At 43.8% G+C, this 20071-nt stretch overlaps 1 protein-coding gene across 18 annotated transcripts in view; it reads right to left on the bottom strand.

The window, feature by feature from the left end:
• Positions 1-20071, bottom strand: part of Erc2 (ELKS/RAB6-interacting/CAST family member 2) — an 873922-nt gene that overhangs the window by 124099 nt on the left and 729752 nt on the right. The gene's annotated exons all lie outside the window — the stretch shown is intronic.

Below are 20071 nucleotides of genomic sequence, written 5' to 3'. Positions count from 1 at the left end.
TGAATGGTTCCTGGTAAAAGAACTACCTATCACATCTCCCTTGACTACACCAGGGTGTTGAGAGCAGGCCGGAGGGAATACCTTGGAAGTCAGGTGAACTGCTCATTAGATTTAGGGTCAGTGAGCTCTCTGGAGAGAAACAAAAACAGGTACACGTAGTGTTATGGTTTAGATATAAGGTGTCCCCCAAAAGCTCATGTGTGAGACAATGCAAGAAAGTTTAGAGGTGAAATGATTGGGTTTAAGAGCCTTAACCTAATCAGTACATTAATTTGCTGATGGAGATGAACTGGGTGGTAATTGTAGGCAGGTAAGGTATGGCTGGAGGAAGTGGGTCCCTGGAGGCGTGCCTCTGGGGTATATACTTTGTACCTGGTGGAGCAGGGCTTTCTCTGCTTCCTGATTGACATGTCCTGAGCTGCTTTCCTCTGCCACCATGTCCTCCCTATCAGGCCCAGAGCAATGGAGTTGGCTGTCCATGGACTGAGACTTCTGAAACCATGAATGCCAAATAAAATTTTCCTTCTCTAAAATTGTTCTTCTCAGGTCTTTGGGTAGCAGTAATGAAAAAGCTGACTAAAACATGTAAGTAGGTTGCAAACTTTTTCTGTGCCCAGAATCTGATGCTCAGAAGCCATGGAAATAGGTGGCCCACCTCTAGGAAGACCAGGAGCTAGGAGAGTAGTTCTACCTTCATCTGCTGGGAGAAGTAGTTTTAGCAAGTCCCCAGACAGAATGGACTAAGAAAAAAATGATCTCAAGGGTGAGACAATGAATCTTAGGGATTCGGGTACAGAACTGTAGGGGAAGAATCTCTGAGGTGGGAAAGAGAGTGTATTCATTCATAGCCAGGAGGCCAGGAACCAGGATATCAACCACAGAGAAGCCTAGGTAGCTTACAGACAGGAGAGAAAGCACAGACTAAAGCTAAACATGCAAGAAGAGGCTGGTACACAATATGCGATTCATAATAGACACGTAAATATTCACTGAACCAACCAACAAATGAATAGTGATTGAGAGAGACCTAACATCCTGCCTGGGCTGAAAAGTTCTGTCAATTTAAATCTACATCAGCCAAGAAAAATTAATGGTGTGCAGCACCTAGGTTGATTTTGACACTTATATTTAGCAGAACTCCCTCTTGTTTTTAACCCAGCCAACCCCCATTCAATCAACTTGCGTGGCTTTATGGTACTTTTATTCCTGCAGGGTGTATACATGCTAATAAAATTACCTACCTAGGCCCCTAGGCTGCTTATGAGTTATCAAGGGCAGGAAGTGGTATTTTCACACCTGGACTAAGGTGGAGGAGCAAAGATGGTGTATCATGCTCATCACTGCTACCCTTCCTAACGAAGAAGCAGATCCACAGAGGTCTGGAGCCACAAGAAGCAGCTTTACCAGGGCTGCCTGGGAAACCTGTCACTGCCTGATATTCCAAGATGCCCTAGTTCACAGGTCCTGTGGCTGCATTTTCCCTCTCTGGGAGGAGAAATCTGTGGCTGTGCTGGAGCAGCTAAGCTTCTGCCTCACTTGTCTGTCTCCTGCTAACGAACCCCACTTTCCTGCTTCCTTACAGCCTACTCCTGTCTTTCTCAGGAATGAAGAGTCTGCATTTTCCAACCAGGCTCACATACCAGGAATGGCCTTGCAGCCTGATTCTGCCCGAGTCTCTGCCTGTTCTTGACATATATTATTGCTTTCTTTCTAAATGTTCTACCTTAGCCACAGTCTAGGAAGGAGAAACCCACAAACAGCTCAATCTGCCCTAACTTGTAGAGTTGATTGCACCAAGCCCTGCTCGGGGCAAATACACTGGTGAGGTTAGCCAGTGACCCATAGCTTGTGACCTGGTTCTGAGATAAATCAATGTGCTTCTCTCTCACTAGGGATTGAGAAGGAAAGCTTTCAAGAGATTGGACCAGTCTATGATAAGGTTGTGGGGACATACAGGTTGTGGCCAGGGCATGATCAAGGTGGAGGAGGTTGGATAAGGGACAGAAGAACAGATGAAAAAGACAAGCATCCTGACTCCCACTCCCCAGATCCAACCCTGGGTGGCTCAGCTACACATCTGGCCCTCCAGCTCTGGGACAGTCCCTTGCATGTTTTCACCAAATCCTCTGCAGGAGGGCTTTCTGCCTGCTCATCATGGACTACGGTATTTTGTTTTTCCCTTTGGGGAAACATACTTCCCCATTCTGAGATTCTGGAGAAGAAGCACGACATTGGCCTAGTCAATTAAAATATTCTACTTCTTATTCACACAGTGATTGGTTCCTGGATGGGAACATTAGAACAGTAAATATCTACCCTGGGGGGATTTTATCAGAACTCCTGGGGGAGAGAGGCTTCCGTATTTGTGTGGTATCCACATTGTTACATAAACATCTGGGAAGGCGAGCAGTTGCTTTTCTTGCTGTGAATCTCACAGGAGAAGTCTACTAGAAAATGGAATCCCCTTAAGGAAGAACAAGGCCAAAAAAGGCTGGGAAACAGAGTCCCAATAACATTTTTTAAAAGCGCCTGGATCCTGCCATTACTGAAGCCATTCCACCTTGACTTTCAGATATAGGGACAAATATATTTCCTTTCCTCCCTTTAAAAATTAGTTTGAATCGATACAGAAGTCCTGATAGTCATAAATATCATGTCAGAAGTCGTGACAGGTCACTTTTGGATTGAGATAGTCTACAGAGGTTCCTATTCCTTGCTGTTCAGAAACCTTGCCTTTTGATCCCTGCCCCTTTTTCCTTCCACTGCTTTTCTTGCCTGGAAAAAAGCAGAAATGTCCAATTTCAGCGACCATGGTGCCTCTGTAAGCCATACATTCACCACCTAGCCATCTTTCCATCCACCTTGCTAGCCCGCCATGCTCTTCAGGTTGATTCAAGTGGTCTCAAGTGTCTTCTAATCGCATAAGCAGGACCATGAGGGGTATTTCATGATGAAGAACAAAAGTGGTGCTCACGGCTTTCACTCAGAATGTGGCTGCATGGTGGGGAAATGTCCTTTTTCTTAACGAGGAGGAAGAGCCAGCCATGGTGAGTAGACACTTTCCACTGGCCTCACACACCCTGATGCACCCTGTGCATCACCCCAGCACAGTAGTGCCCACAGCAGGCCCTTGGTGCCTGCTAGATATTGAGTAAACAATGGGAATGTGGGCATTTGGATTTTGTGGGCATTTCATTGAGATTCTGCCTTAAACTTTAAGGTAAAGGAGAGAATGCAGGGATTCAGAAAAGCCTTATTCCACTCACTGTTAACACTTGGCTGAGGCTTTTTCTTATTCAGTCTCTCTCCACAGTTACACATTTTCGCATGCCAGCCACAGAGCACAGGTTTAATCTCAGTATACTCTCTCCACAAAAATTAGACTATGCCATTCCTATGCCACCTCAAAGTGTGCTAAATGTCCCATTGGGTGGGATGAAGAAGGGAGAACATGGGCGTTGACTTCTTCAATTTGCTCCATACACAGATTTATAATGTGTTTTATTCTCAAGTTCAAGCAGCTCAGAAACAGATAAGGGGCAATACCTGCTTTGACTGGAAAGAAGTGATATTTTTACACTGAAAAGTCACACAATATTAGGTATACGGGTACATCTACCCACAAAAAGAGAACATTATTATGAAATCTTGTTACCATTTTATTGGAATGGTAAACTGGGTTTATATTTTCAGGAGCAAATATTATGACAAGTCCTGAGAAAAATGATATATGTCTCACATATTTTTGCAAAAGTCACACTTTTATCAACTGCACTGATAGGAGTGGAAATTTACTCTTGAAAATTTGACAGGGAGTAGCTACTTAGCTTCCAGAAACTTCTGCCATGCTGGTCTATGTGTGCTCACAGGTGGGCTCTGTGACAGGTCTTTGTTACACCATGACGGATAACCAAGTGCATGTTAAGCAAGAGGTCACTTTTTTCACAGAGTATAAGGCAGGTCTGACAATGCTTGGTTTTATTCTTCCCATCTACAAGTGTCTTTTAGTCATGAATTCAGTCTTTAAGCCTTTCATTTCTATTTAATGATAATATATAAATATTTTTTTTTGTCTAAGTGAACTTTAACTTTAAAAAGACTGTCTTGTGAAAGACAATGCCAATTTCTCCTTAGATTCTTATTAGGTAAACACGGAGATTAAAATTAGATATAAATTTATACAATAAACTCTTTTTCAGTAGGGCCAACCTGTTTGGTTTAAAAAAGTATCTTGAGAAAGTTAGAAAACAAGTTGAAAAAATTGGAATAACAATCACCAGAGACTTAGAATGCAACTTGTAAAAGATAAATAAATAAAAAGCTTGGCGAACTTTCCCCTGAATACTTCTTTGATATTGATATTTCATCAATTGTCGAGATTTTTCAAAATCTTAGTCTGCCTTGAGGTAATCGCTATGAGCATCAATCATCATGCGGACACAGAATTCTGGCAAATACAATGTTGGATAAAAGAGTCTCTAATCCTCCTCTAGGGTGTGGTTCTGTTTTCAAAGGACTTGCTGTTGTATCACTGTGTTGGGTTTTACTGGACTTGAAATAATTATACGCAAATTCCTTATTAGCGTTCCAATGTTGGGCAAGTGACCCCATTACCCTGTGCTTTGGTTTTTGCATCTGTGAAACTGAGATAATATCACATTCTCCATCAGGTCACTGCCAGGAACAAAAAAGGTTGAAAATATAAAATGTGCCCTTGCAGTTTATAATAATGTTTAAATGGTTGTGTGTGTGCACGTGTATATTCTATATGCATACACATCTATACATACAAATATGAGATATATGTGATAAGGAATATATGTTGGGGAGCCAGGGTTATAGATCAGAGTTATTTATATTAATGATCTGGTACCTATGCTCCATGGACCAATACCAAGAGGATGTATGAATCCCTTAATATTTATTTTGTGCTTCTACAATTTCTAGGGTAAGAATCTTCAGTTATCATCATGTTTTTCATTTTAGGAGAAAGTCCATAACCTTGAAAAAGTCAAGCATCATCAGCACACACAAAGAGATGGTTAGACCCCAGCCATATTGTCCACTGGCCTAATCTAGAACATCCAAACAGTGGCTGTCCAGAGAACCTTTCAATTCATATACATAAGGTTCTCCTTCTCGGAGGCAAACAGAGACCAGGGCACCTGCCACTTTGATGGGGATTAAAATTTCATAGTAAATAATGCAAAAGATATTTGAGTTTTTAATCTTTAAAAATCAAGCTAAAATTTTGGGAAATGAGCATATAGACATTATTTTAAGTAAGGTATAGGTTATAATTGCAATAACTCCCTAGTTATAAAAAAGAACAAAGAATAAAATAAGTGTTGATTTATTTGGGGCTGCGTTTTTCCTCAGGCAGGTTGTATGAGGTCATGATGTGACATTTTTCACACCTATCAGTGCAGTTGATAAAAGTGTGACTTTTGCAAAAATATTTGAGACCTGTATCATTTTTCTAAGGACTTGTCATAAGCTTCTACCATCCAATTAGTCACTCTGAAGCCCTCAGCTCCCATCCTGCCTATTAACTTTCTCTTTTTAATTGATAACAAATTATCTCCATTTGTTAATTTGCACATGACATAAACCTGGTTTCCAATTTCCTTTCCATCAACTTAAAGAAAACCTTGCATCTTTTAAAATTTTTGCTACTACATTCTGCAAGGGTTACACACTCTATTTTCCTGTGCTTTGGGATGCTGGAAGCATCTAGATAATCCGGAAAAAGATGCATTAAGAGTTGACTCTCAACATGGTGGGAGACCCAGTGTTAAATGGGGAAGGAAATCTGAGAAGGGTTAATTTGATAAGTGGTCAACTTGTGACTGCTTTCACAGTATGATGACTCTGGTTTTCCTGCCACTTTTTAACATCAGCCCTGGACCATGAATTAGGGGATAAGGAGAAACCCTCTATAGTTAGCACATACTGTTTCCACTTGGGTGCCGGAAGGAGTACCTCCTTAAATGTCTTCTCCCACAAAAGCCCTGTTGCGCATATTGGCTGGTGAGGGGGAAATAATACATTTCAAGCAAATGTAGGTTAAATAAGCCCTTGAGGATCAGCCCATGAACTCCACTCTAGTGGAAAATGAGGCCCACATTCCAAACCAATTTCACAATGTCCTCTCCCCTCCGCCCCTGCCCCCGGCAGCATTTTAATAACAACCCATTTTTATGTAGGGGATTGCCTATTCCACAATTCTGTAATAGTGAATTTTTGCTTATTGTGTTTCTGGATAACAAGGTGTGCCTGTTTCTTTCTTGCATATCAGTTTGCACAAAGTAATCACCCTGCAATTCTTAATCCCACGGTTCACGCATTCCTTTCTGCATTGTTCCAGTTTGTCATGTCTGCGCTGTCACCTGAGAGCTGATCTTCCCCTGTTAACTTCCATTCAAGAAGCATCTTTGCCTTTCGAGATGTCTGGAGCAAAGATACACTGTTTTGACTGAACTAGCAAAACATTTATGGAGCATCTCTTCCCAACATATTCTTGTGTTACTTCCCAAGAAAAAAATCTGTTTGTGGAAAAAAGTGGCAGGATAAGAGTCATTACTATTTGGGGCAGGGGAGGGATTGTCACTTTGCAAATATAATCTAAAGAATAATAATGTTCATATTTGTTCCTTTTTATGCATCACATACCGTGTGAAGCATTTTATTTGCACAATTTATCTTAATCCTTATGAAATCCTTCTCTGTAAGGTCCCCGAGCTGACCCCACCCCACCTCCGCTTTCTGGTGGAAAGGGAGCTCCATGAGGACCCGGAATTTTGTCTTTTTGCTTATTGCTGCATCCCTAGTATCTAGAACAATGCCAGGAATAGAGTAGATATCTGAAAAATATTTTCTTAATAGTGAATTAACCCCATTTTACAGATGGAGAAACAGAGGCACAGAGAGGTCAGTTATAAGCAATTTGCCTAAGGTCACAGAGGTAAAAAGTGAAAAATTAGATTTCAAACAAAGCACAATACTATAACCTATAGCCTTAGAACAGACTCCCTCTTCTACACAATACCCACACACAAAACCACACTGATATGCACTGACACCCCCCCCACACACACACACATACAAAGAGGACTGCCCCAGTCCATCCGTGCTTGTGCTTAGCTCACAACAGGCCAATGGCTAAAGGACACATTTTTGTACCCCATCTGCCTCCTGGACCTGTCCTCCTCCAACAAAAACCCCCTGTGGGCCCTGGTATTGGCAGTCCTCACTGGTATTTGATGACTTCCCTGCCGGGGTCCCCTTCTGTGCACTACACCCCCACCCCCAGTGAACTGTTAATTATAACCACCCCCAGGTCTACACCAGGCTGCAAGGGAGGCTGTTTGGCAGCAGCTGCGAAAGCTGAACGAAGTTATTTGGGAATTAATCCGCTGTTGAATGTAGTCTTAGGAGTAAGGCTTTGGGGGGGAAAAGATAAAAGGAGCTAATGCTGCTGGTATAAATGTGAACTCACATGTAACACACAGAGGCGCACCCACAAGCCCGCTGACTAACAGTTAAAATACGATCATCAAAGGATAAGAAGGACTTACGACTGTAATGTAAAACATTAAGAAATATGTCCCGGCTTTCTGGGTTCTCCAGGGCTACAAGTGTGCTCTGAGCCAAAGAGAGTTGAAAAAGAGAGCGAGAGAGCAAATTGAAATATCTTTAGGTAGACTTAAATACAGCTTCAGAGATTATAATTCACATCAAGGCTAGAGCTCCATTTCAACATTCCTTAACTGCTGGTAATGCAACAAAGGCCTGCAAATTGGGAGGTACGTCTGCCTGGGAAGGGATGCTTATCTCATCTCAGCCCATCTTTCTTCATGTTTCAATCCCAGAACAGCTGCTCTCCTCTTTCTGAGAAAGGCAGTGGCGGCAACACAAGACCCAGTGCGCTAAAGTGAGGCCGTCTGCGATTGATGGCAGAGGTGTGTACACTGGGCAGGTGGTGGAGGTGGTTGGATGCATTGGACTGCTAGTCGGCAGCGGCCCTGTCCCACACTGGGGCACTAAGTGTCCACTCAAGACTCTGATGGGAGGTGATGGTGGGACAGAGAGAGCCCATGGGACCACAAGATGGGGAAGGCTCAAAGGAGGCGTCTTTCCCCAGGACCAGGCAAGCTTCATTCATTCATTAGTTTATACATTTGTTCATTTCCTCCCCTTCCTTTCCTTTAAATAGTAGCAGAGCAAAACAACAGTGCAATAGTCTAATGTAGGGCTTGGGAGACAGATTGGGTGGGACACCTGGGGAGTGACCAAGCCTGATCAAGGAATAATATATATACTAGGAATAGTAACAAGGCCTGTATCTTACAGGGCTGCTGCCGGGATCACAGGAGTTAGTGCCTGTAAAGTTCTGTATATGCTGCTGGTGCTGTGCATAGTAAGCACCTCCTAAAAGCAGCCACCAGGATGAGCAGGACGGCTCTGTGAGGGCCATGGGGATGCCTCTTGAGATTCCTAGCCTGCACGGGCGGAGGGGGAGGGGCGGGGGGGGGCGCAGGGTGTGAAGCATAAGAGTCTTAGTCATGAGCAACAAGGTTGAATGTAAAAAGTGAAAATGTTCCTAAAGAAAGGTTCAGAGAAAGCCTCATGTACAGAGAGAGACCACGTGGCCTAGAATCTCTACTAGAGGAGTCTCCCTTCCTCTTGGCCACGGTGGCTAGAGCGTGGGGTGGGAGAAGCAATTTTCCAAGGAGAGGGAGCATATGAAGTGCTCTGAGAGGGTTCTGGGGGACAGAGGCTATTTCTGTTGATCATGCTCCTTCCAAAGACAGCCTCTGTGGGTCACTGGGGTGGGGGGGCAGGAGAGCGGGGGTGAAAGTGGGATGGGGAGGAAACATTGGGCAACCTGTTGCTCTGTGCCATTATTGAACAAGGCCCGGAAAGGACATGAATGAAGGTTCTCTTTTAGAACCTCAGGCGTATCTCACAGACTAGCTTCCTAAGAGTGTCCCGAGGAGCACAAGCCACAAGCATTCCAAGGCCACATGCATAAACACATCTGTGATGTGCATCAGACAGCTCCATTGGTCCTTCCTGGAGTCTGATGGTGCTCATTAGCATATGAAAGGCTCTGAGAAGTCCTGCAACAAACTGTGTAACTTGTTTGGTTCAAAACTCTCTCCCACCCTGGAATAATGCTTAGGTTCCTGTCCTCTCTCATTTTATACACAAAGAAGTGCAGGTCCAGGGTGAAGAAGACAGGAGTTTCTCAAGGCCACACAGACAGTCAGGAACAAAGCTGAACCTACACTAGAGCTCTGGTAAACAGATCTTGGCCTTTCTCCTCTTTTCCCCATGGAGCCAGGGCACTCCTGTCATGTGCCACTGCTCCTTGGAATAGGTGGTGACAATGCTGACACTTCTGTCAAGCAGAAGTCATTCAAGGTGACTGCCTTTTAACACACTACTAAAAACAAACCGTAAAAGCCCTCTCTGAAATGTCTGATGGGGAACAGATTTTAAATGCAAGCCACTGGCAGACGTGCAGGTGGGTAAAGAGGCAGAGAGGCAGGCGTGAGTGGGGAGCTGGGGACACCGAATCCCAGACCTGAGTGTCGAACCCACCCTCCCACTGCACTAGTTGGTCTCTGCGCTGACTCTCCAAGCCTCAGTTTCCACACTGTGAAACAAAAGGATTGTGTTGTCTTTTACTTCTGCCTATTTATGATCCTAAAGAAGGAAGGCTTGGTGGAATTCAGTTTAACCGCCTGGCATTCTAGGAAACCCCAAATCCGCCAGGCCTGCTCCCATGTTGATGATTTTGATGCTTTTCTGACTCCTCAAATATTCCTCTGCTCAAACGCCTCTCATGACTCCCTAGTTCTCCTACAACATCCATTCTGCTTGCTCTAGGCCTGCTGGCCCTGTGCCATTCGGCCATGGCTCACCTCTCCAGTTTCCTCTGCCCCAATCTTTCCCTTTATTTCCTGGGATTACCACCCCCCTGGTCCACTTGTGCTGGCTCCTTCTCAGACCAGGGATCACCTTCTCACATCAGCCTTTCAGACCACTTTATCTGAGACAGTATCATCACCCTTGATTTTTTCCACTTCATTTTCTTCTCCACTTAGCATTATCTAAAATCATCTTATTTGTTAATTTACCTGCTTAGTTTCTCTTTTCAAAACAACACATTTGGGCAGAATGTTGCTTATTTCTACATATTGACTGCTTATTTGTCTGACACAAAGACTGGTGAGAGTAGGTGCTCAGTAAATTTCAGGTAATGAATGAATAAATGATTCTGCGCTGGGAAAAAGCTGGCTGGCCCCTTTGAGACCCAGGTCAAAGAAAGCCTTCCTGAGACATCTTAGCAGAACTGAAAAGCCACCCCCCTTGCCACAGACCTTTGTGCCTGCCTCTCAGGAGACACTATGCAACTCTGTCCTCAAATGTTCTAAGGGAAGGGTCCATTCTGTAAGTTCTAGGTCTTTGCTCGAGGCAAAGGTCCTCCATGGTGCTTAGAGAATGAATTGCTTTTCTAAAACTAAATCACCTCTGTACTCACACAACTGGGGATTTGCTTCTTTTCCAGGAAAGATCAGCCATAAGAGTCTTAAAGCTTCTATTTAAGTTGTTTACATGTTCCTGTCCATGCGCATCCCTTAAGAGGAAGATCATCTGGAAGGGACCCGATCTTGTGGAAATTTAGTGAGAGCCTTGCATCCTGGGTTCTGTTCTCAGGTCTTGGGCTGGGGAGTTTGGAGCTAACCTTTTCTCCTTTCTGAACCGTTATATCTTCAGTACATGGAAGGGGTTGAAAATCTGTCATCAGAATATCTTCCCAGCCCTTACTTGTTTTGATTTTGTGATTCAGTTCTTCATAGTCTCCCTCCAAGATCCCATACATGTGGATTCGCAAAGAGTCTGATAATTATAGGCAAACAAGTAGTTTGCCAAGGAAACCTTATGCTCAGAAAATGAGGAGAGCATCCATTACTCTCTAATTGGTGTTTCATTCAGACTCAATCTGCCATGCACAAGCTTGTACTAAATGAGGGGATTTTCATATCTGTTAAGGATGCAGGGCTTTTCACAGATTGCAAACAAGTCGAAATCCCAGCAGTCGAAATCTAAACTGTATTGCATTCCATTTTACCTAGGCTTGCAAATTAGCTTCAGAGCCTGTCTGGTCAGCAGGCATTTCTGCTGGCCTGGAAAAGCTTCTCAGCTCTTCCCAATCCTTCCCAGGACCACAATGCCCCAGTGATGAGGAGGAGAGAAGCCATTTTTCTTCCTGTGAACATTTCGGGACCAGAGGCCTGCCTTCTTTCAGATTCTGTAGGCTTTTGCTAATTTGTATGACAGCTTCAATGTAAATAGGACACATCTGCATGGGTTAAAAAAATAGCCACTCATTGTAAAGGGCAATGCACTGTGTTTATTTATCATCTACAACTGGAAATCAGGTTCTGTTTCTGGTTTAGGGCAGCTGATGGTTTGTGACAAGCTTGGAGGCATTTTGGAATAGTTTACTTGGTTGACTATTGGGCTTTAAAAATTATTCTACATTCATTTCTTTTGTATTACTTTTTTTCCCCAAGTACCTGGCTGGGAGAAGACAGTGAGCACCTGAAAAGGTAGATATTCCCAGAGTAGGACCCTGCGGTACATACACCTGGTGAGACATCTGCCATCTGCTGATGCTGGCAACCCCTTATCCCACTTCTATTAATCACCCCTTGCCAGGCAGAGACATACTGCTTACTAAAATGCCGGGTAATGCAAGGCTTTCCTAGGCTTTTTCTCTGATCTGCTTAACCCCTCAAGGAAGCATGTGTCATTGTTCTGCTTTGAGATGTAAGGACACTGAGGCAGAGAGACAATTAAGCACCGTGACTAAGGCTCTGTCCTGAGAAGTATCAGTAGTAGTATTTGATGCCGCGGCTGACATTCTTAACCATCTAGGAGCTTGAAGAAGCCTTATGCTTAGCTCCCCAGCTGGCCTTCCAGACACAGAGAACATGCAAGCCCACAGTTAAGATTGGCAGTGGGTAAAGGGATTCATTTAAGAAAAATTAACTCAGGTATAGAAACGATGTCTTTAGTTTTACTCAGCCCATTACCTCTCTTGAATTTCATCTCACTAGATGTGTGTGTATGTGTATATATATATATATATATATATATATATATATATATATATATATATATATATATATATATTTCATGTGCATGTATATGCATTTAAAAATCACTATTTCTGAAATAATTTTTCTTCATGAATTTCTCTGTAATTTTAATACCACTAAATTCACCTGGTAAGAGAGTAAAAGTTTACTCTTACTAGCAGTCATTATAGTAGTATCAACTGCTAACATTTTGGAAAGCTATTTGAGAAGCCACTTTGATTTTTTTATTTTTTTGGGGGGTACCAGGGATTGAACCCAGGGGCACTTAACCACTGAGCCATATTCCCTTTTTATTTTTTATTTTGAGACAGGTTCTTGATAAGTTGCTTAGGGCCTGGCTAATTTGCTGAGGCTAGCTTTGAACTTGCAATCTTGCAATCTTCCTGTGCCACTGAAATTATGGGCATGCACGACCACACCCACTTTGAAAATTTTAACAAATCACTGTAACCTATCAAAACAGCATGGCAAATAATAACAAAGATTGTATTGATGTGGAAAGATATTTAGATTACATGAAGTACAAAATAGGGAGTTAGAGAATAATTTGTATAATATATGCATAAACCTTGTAAAAATGTGTGTGTGTATGTGTGTGTGTGTGTGTGTGTGTGTGTGTGTGTGTGTGTGTGTGTTCTTGTAAAGAAACAGATGGGGTGATTTGGGATGTTGAGGGGGAACTTTCACTTTTCCATTCATGTATTCTAGTCTGCTTAACTTTTATAAGCATATATTTTTAATTTAAAAAGTAATAAAGATGACATCTGAGAGTGTTCTCAGCCAACCAACATATGCAGCCTAAGTCACCATTGACAAACATTATGTGGTAATTATTGCCACCAAAGTCATGTCTGCTCTCCTGGGTCTCCTGTGGGGCTGGGGCAGCACTATCTTACATACATGCCCATGCCATCTCAGGGCTGACTCAACTAGCTAAAACACGCCCAGGATCTTTCTTCCTGGTTTTGAGTCTTCCAGATCTCCCTCCTGTTCCTCTCTTTCCTGGTTACACAGCCCCCTGGCCTTGACCTCTGCATCCAGCAAGGCCAAAATAGCTGGGAACAGTTTGTACCACAGAAAAAACTGCCAAACTCAGCCCTGTTGATGAGGAAGGCTCACCATAGCTCATCCCATCAGAGAGTGGTCAAGAGAACACAGGTCTCAGCTCCTGGGCCAGGCAATGCCCCAAGCTTGCTTTTCCCTCCACCTTGCCTCTGTGGCTGGGCCATGTATGCTAAACAGGCATATGGAATGCCTGGGCACCACCTCACATACTCAGCATTTCACAAAATACACCACCTGGCATATCAGCAGGACACAGATCAGGTGTTGGGTGGCAACACCTGCCAATCAAGACTTTTCCCAGTGAGTCCACTTCCCCCAGGCTTTGAGAGTGTGGTTTCGAATCTGACTTTCATGTTTCAGGGCTGAGGTTTCAAGGACACATCTGGACAAAATATGCTTTCCATATAGGCCAACAATTTATTTATTTATTGCTTATGACATTGTACTTGGCAGCTTAGGAGATAGAAAACAATTTGAACCTCTCCACAGAAAACAGTTGCAGGTTGCCACTGGAGACCCCAGTGGAAGATAATGGAGGCCAAGGAATCACACAGATCTTTCTATAATTGACAAGCAGAACTTGGAGAGGCAAATGCGGTGAGGGGGCATTCCTGCCAGGAGTTCACATCTCTCTCTACCTCAGCTCCCACTTTGGCACAAGAAGAAAGTCAGAGGCATGGGTTGGAGGCCTCATCTGACAGGACAGAAGAGGCCAGTGCCAGGCCTTTGTATCACCCCACCCCATCATCAGAGTGAATGGATGTTTAAATACTCATCAGCGCAATGCTAACTCTACTTCCTTCTGTCCCTTTCCCATTGACACAGGGATGCCTTCCACAGCTGGTCCAGCCTGACCATTTTAGTGTACACAGCCCAATCTCCCACTGCCCAGCCTCACCTGTCTTTGCCTGAGGGCACCTCTGACCTCCAAAGCTGGCACTGCACAGGCTTGTGGCAGGTGAGGAGTGTGAGGGTACTGATACCTGAGAGTAGCCCTCAGCCAGTAACTGACAGGAGTATGTACATATCCTAGCTCCCTCAGCTTCAGGTGAATGACCCGAGGCTCTCAGAGTATCCTAACAGGACTAAGCTGCACCTCATCTAGTCACCTGCAGTTGTGACTTGACAGCACCCCTGTATTCGTTGCCTTCCCATTTCTTTCTTACTCCGTGGCCACCCTCAAGCCCTGGGATCACATCCCTGCCAATGCTGCTTGTGCTGAATCTTTGTCATAGGATCTGCTTCTGCGGGAACCCAAACTTAAGATAGAGATCATAAACTAAAGCCCCAAGACTGCTTCTTGCACATGGGCACGTGGGCCTGCACAGTGTTTAAAAGAATCCAAATCACTTAATATCATGTCAAAAAAAAAAAAGTGGGGAGGGCCGAGGTGGGTCAGAGTTCACGAAGAAATCCAGATTTTTGGCTGTTATTGAAAAAACACAGATATGGGTAAACTAGGCCTGCATCCCATATGGTCTTAGGAGTGGGCCACAGAACCCAGCAGTCACTTCTCCAGGCCTGACTATAGCATCAATCCATCTCACCTGGGCCATCTCTTTTAGTGACATTTCAGTTTAGACCCTGAGGCCACCTGGGTTGACTTGCCTCCCTGTATGACTGTACGATGTCTTTCTCCAAGACATCCAGCTTTTCTGAGGGCCAATGTCACTTATGGAACAGTCAGGCCTGGACCATACATTGAAAAGTAGAGGGCAGTAGGCCATGTTCGGCCAGGGAGTCATGATGTCAGCAATAGGAAACTCTCACAGCCACTGAGTGCGACTATGTGAAACACACTGCATTCTCCTTTCCCTTTTTTCCTTTTAGACCTCATAGATCCCATTACACGAGCAAACTGGCCCTTAGAGAACTTGTCCTTAGAGAACTTGTAGCTAGTAGTGGTGGTGAAGCTGGGACTCAAGTTCAAGCTCATTTTACTCCAAAGCACCTATTCTTTCTGTCTCTAAAGCTACTCAGTTCCTCTCATTCAGGGCAAAAGTATACGTACATGGGAGAAAGCATTTTAAATTGTTACTAAGCTGTCATCCTCCAGGCCTGGCCTTGAGTCTGGGAGGTTCTGAAACTGACCTTGTCAATGCAAAGAGGAAACCCATCTCCAGATGGCAGCCTCCAAAACAGCCAGACCCTGTCACCAGAAGGCCCTGGGACTATTTTATCTGGAAAACTCTAACAGACGTGTGGACCCAAAGACTTTCCAGCTTCTCACCAATGCAGTCTCTCCATGTAGGAACTCACAAGGGAGTGCTGGTTAGACTCTAAATGCCACTGTAATTTGCAATGACTAAATCATCACTAGAGAACCTGGAATGTCTAGATATGGCAAGTACAGTCCTCTCCCTTCAGATGCATCCTCTGAAGAAGGAGAGGCTTAAAGTGGCTTAAAATGAGTGTAGGGTAGAAGGGGTCATGATGAAGAGGAGACTATCACCACCAAACTAGCAGTGCTATGTGAAGCAAGTATTTGAGAACACGAGGTTAAGAACCCAGTGTACTAATCCACAGAGGGATGGTGGTTTTCATGGGAAGAGTCACTTCTGGGTTCTGTGGCCCCCACCTTTTCACTCACCTCCCAATAGTAACAGTCTGGCCACTGGAAGGTCCGGTGGCTATGGTTCCCATCTCCTCAATGGTGCTGGGATGCACATCCCCTAAATTATCTTCTCTGATCTTTCTGCTCCTTGCTTCCATGGTAGATTGACACTTCTTCTGACACAACTGTTTCTTTTTTATTCCCAAGATTTTCATACAACCTAGCCTGGATGGCTGAAAACCACTTTTATTTAGGAAAACTTGGAAAGTTTCTATTCTAATCCATTCTTGTTTGCTTTCACAGGTGTCTTATTTCCCTTATCTCCAAATCCTTGAGGTGGGAGGGAGTAACTTCACCTGCCCACTATACCCAGTGTTTCCTTTATGTCTTCTCTGACCAGAGTATAAGCCACCCAAGGGAAGAAGGCAAGACAGTAAGATGGTGAGAATCCAGATGATGAGGCCACAGTAGACTGTAACAACTGTCCTACTTCACTCAATAGCTTCTATTTATTATCAACATTACATTGGTCATATTTCTTAATCTGAGTTTCAGAAAATGTAGATAGTTACTACTGATTCAAAGATTTGCTCAAAGGAGCAAATGAAATAATGCATATTGAGAGCTAAGGAGCATCTAAAGATAGAGGAGATGTCCAACAAATAGAATGGCTCTGATGATACCATACATCACATCAGCAAATACTTGTTCAATTGACTTGAACTGGGACTCAACAGTGGGTGCAATATTTATTTATCTAGGATCAAACTGACTTATGGAAAAAAGTATTTAACTGGCTCTTGTAACTAAATCTTTCAGAACTAGGCTGGCTTTGGGCATAAGTGAATTCAGGATTTTTTTTTTTTAAAGAGAGAGTGAGAGAGGAGAGAGAGAGAGAGAAAATTTTTTAATATTTATTTTTCAGTTCTCTTTCAACAACATCTTTGTTGGTATGTGGTGCTGAGGATCGAACCCGGGTCGCATGCATACCAGGTGAGCGCGCTACCGCTTGAGCCACATCCACAACCCGTGAATTCAGGATTTTAAATGATGTCCCTAGGAATCAATTTCTGCCTGCCTTCTGCCCCCCACCCCCCATCACTCATGACTACTATGTTCTTTTTTTATGTCATTCTCTGACAGACTTCCCTGTATGCTGTGGACCTGTGGCCCCAAGTACTCCAAATTTCATCCTCCCTCCTTCCAAGTCCACAAAAAGTCACTCCCCGCATCCTCCCAAGAAAGTCTTATCACAAAGTCTCAGAACTGAGACTCATTGGTCAAGCTCAGTCATGTGCTCATCCATGAACCAATCATTATGCCCCAAGGGTAACTTCCTCTGAATGATGGGGTTTGGAGAAAGAAGACCTGATTGGCTGGTTTGAGTCACATGCCCATACCTCACACAATGTTAGCCAAAAAGTAACTTCTCCAGAACTGCAGAAGTTGGACAGAATTCTTTCAAGAAAACCTGGCAGCTGGTATCACAGAGGGAGAGACAGATAAGAGGTAGGACAAAGTAGTAATAACTGTATACCACTGTTAGCTATTAAATGCAGTTTCCACACTTGTTCATGAAAATCTCTCTCTCCCTTCTGATTGAAGGACCATCACCTTGTAAGTGGATCTGAGTAGTTCTGAGCTGTCAGCCTGTGACAGGGCTCAGCCATGGGGTCAAAGCAGCCACAGGTGTTTAACCAAGCAAGTACCGTGAAGTCCCTGACCCTCTGGCTCCAGCTGACTGGCAGCTGTGATATGTCAAAGCCAAGAGTCAGGACACCTGTCAAGACATCATTGAGCCTCAGGGCACACAGGGTAGACAGGTTACAGCTACAATGACCCTTCTGCAGACCCACGGAGCACCTGCCACCTTAAACAGCAAGGCATCCCTCTGCACAGAAAACAGGGGCACGGGAAGAGGACAAGCATTTCCTGTTTTGGTAAGGGGTTGTTTCCTTGAAAGCTTTTGTTCTGTCAGTGTATTCAAAACAACCAAGAGGAGTTACCTGCTCTAACATCCCTATGACAGAGCTGTCCACAGAGCTGCTCTCTGCTACCTCGTGCCACAGAAGGAAAACTTGCTTCCTGGCTGATGCCCTCCTCCTCAGATTTTTCACAATCACAAATGATAATCCTCAAGCTTCAGCTGACCATAGCTGTTGACCCAGAAGGCTGTGTGGATGATCATTTGGTCAAGTCAGGCCTGGCAGGCACCTTGGACTCTCTTTTTTTTCTTCCTCTACTTCATGACAAAACCCCACTCATCCACCTTCCCAGATCTTTCTGGAATCCAGCTGTCCTTCTCTAGCCCTAGTTCCACCCATTCTTCATACATTGCAAATTCCAGTGTCCCAATGGTCTCTTTGCCTCTATTCTCTCTCCTCTTCCAATCCTTGACCTCCACCAGAGGATGTCTTCTAAAGCCCTCGTGTCTACTCATGTCACTCCTCAGCTTTTCTTCCAGTGGTTTCCAAGTTCCCTTATAAGAAAGTTCAACCTCCTAAAAATAGCAGAAAGCCTTGCTGACCTAGTCCTACTGTTGTCTCCAGCCTCAGCCTTGGACATTCTGTCTCTTTGACTTCTCTAATGCAGATGTGGACATATGTGTGTTTCCAGATCAAATCTGCACCATGACATTCTCTTGATCTGAGACATTATCTTCTACTTCATAGGTGCCTAGCCAACTCCTACTTTTCCTTACACTCCAACTCAGGGGCTAGTATTTTTAGCATCTGAAATCTCTCCTGTATGCTCTTCTGGCATCAAGAAGATACGGCTCCTCCATTACAGCACTATTCTGCCAACACTGGCTTCTCCATGTTTCCTCCACTAGTTTGAAATATCCATGAACAGGAAGCTCATCTGATTCATCACTGTATCCTCAGCACCCAATGCAAACTCTGCCACATGATAGATGCTCAGTTCATATTTGTTAAATGGTTGATTATGTGAATGAATAAATAAAAGAAGGCAGTACGTGTTGAAAGCTCAGACTTTCCATTGGCTAAATGTGAGGTCACACTTTCTCTACAGACAACTGAGACTAAATAAGCACATCCAACTTCGCCCCCCGGATGAAATGTCAATTACGCAATGTGTTTGTTCCACTTAATATTCCTTTTGGCTCCTGATGTTTGTGTCCAAGGTATAAAAATGTCTCCATTACAACTTTCACCTCTGGAATTGAGTGACTATGTGGGGAAAAGGGCACAATCTTTGACACAATCTAGAGCCAGAAAGACCTCCAAGGATTTGAAGAGAAATATAAGAGTGTGCACTGTGCTTTGGCTTGGAGAACCTGGAGAAGGGGGGTGGGAAATCTCCTGTTTCCTGAACCACTCAACTTTGATTTTTTTCTCTTCTTGCTCAGTGTCTGATGGTATAGTATTCCAAGGGCATTAAAACAAGGTCAAGGGGCTTTATGTGGTGAAAGGCATTTTTAGCATGACTATTTAGTTAGAGTTTAAATACCAGCAATTTTGTGTACAGAAGGATATTAGCTTCATATTTAATTGGGGTAGTAGTGTTGGTGCGCTATGAAGAACAGTTTCCATGTGCCTGGACTTGGACATGGGTGTGATGTCCCATGGGTGTGAGTTCAAGTTTTGGTTCTGCCATTAATAAGCCATGTGACTCCTGCTTAGGTACCTGATTTCTCTGAACAGGTCCTTCATTTATAAATGGGGATAATAAAGTGTCAATGCTTGTGAGGCTGTTCTGAGGAACAAGGTAGGAAATGTACCTTAATACCTTGTACAGTACCTGATACACTATAAGTGCTTAGAAATGCAAGCAGCTCCTTCTTCACTGTATAACATTGGCCCTCCCTGCTTCAGAAGCTAGGGAGAGAGAAATGCACCTCCCCTATGGTCCATCTCTTTTGTGTCTATACACTGATGTTGGTTCGTCCCCTGTGCATTAATTAGTTTGCTGTTGCTGTGATAACAAATTACCACCTATTTAATGACTTTAAAAAAAAAACATTCATCATTTCACAGTCTAGTTAACATTGCTCAGTTAGTCCTCTACTCTGGATCTTAAAAGGCCAAAATCAAGGTCTTAGCCAAAGCACAATATTTTCTGGAACTCTGAAGATGGATCTGTTTCCCAGCTCATCCAGGTCATTGGCAGAATTCTGTTCCATGTGTTTGCAGGACTGTCACTGCTGGTGGTTGGCTGGGAGTCCTTCTCAGCTTCTAGAGGCCACCCACATTCCCTGGCATGTGGCCCCTTCCTCTATTTCCTCCTTCTTCCCTTGGAATTTCTCTGACCTTTTTTT

The sequence above is a fragment of the Ictidomys tridecemlineatus genome, chromosome 2 (assembly GCF_052094955.1).
Source record: "Ictidomys tridecemlineatus isolate mIctTri1 chromosome 2, mIctTri1.hap1, whole genome shotgun sequence".
NCBI classification, from domain to species: Eukaryota; Metazoa; Chordata; class Mammalia; order Rodentia; family Sciuridae; genus Ictidomys; species Ictidomys tridecemlineatus.
The sequence above is the reverse complement of the archived record's forward strand: the minus strand, read 5'-3'. Positions and strand labels throughout refer to the sequence as shown.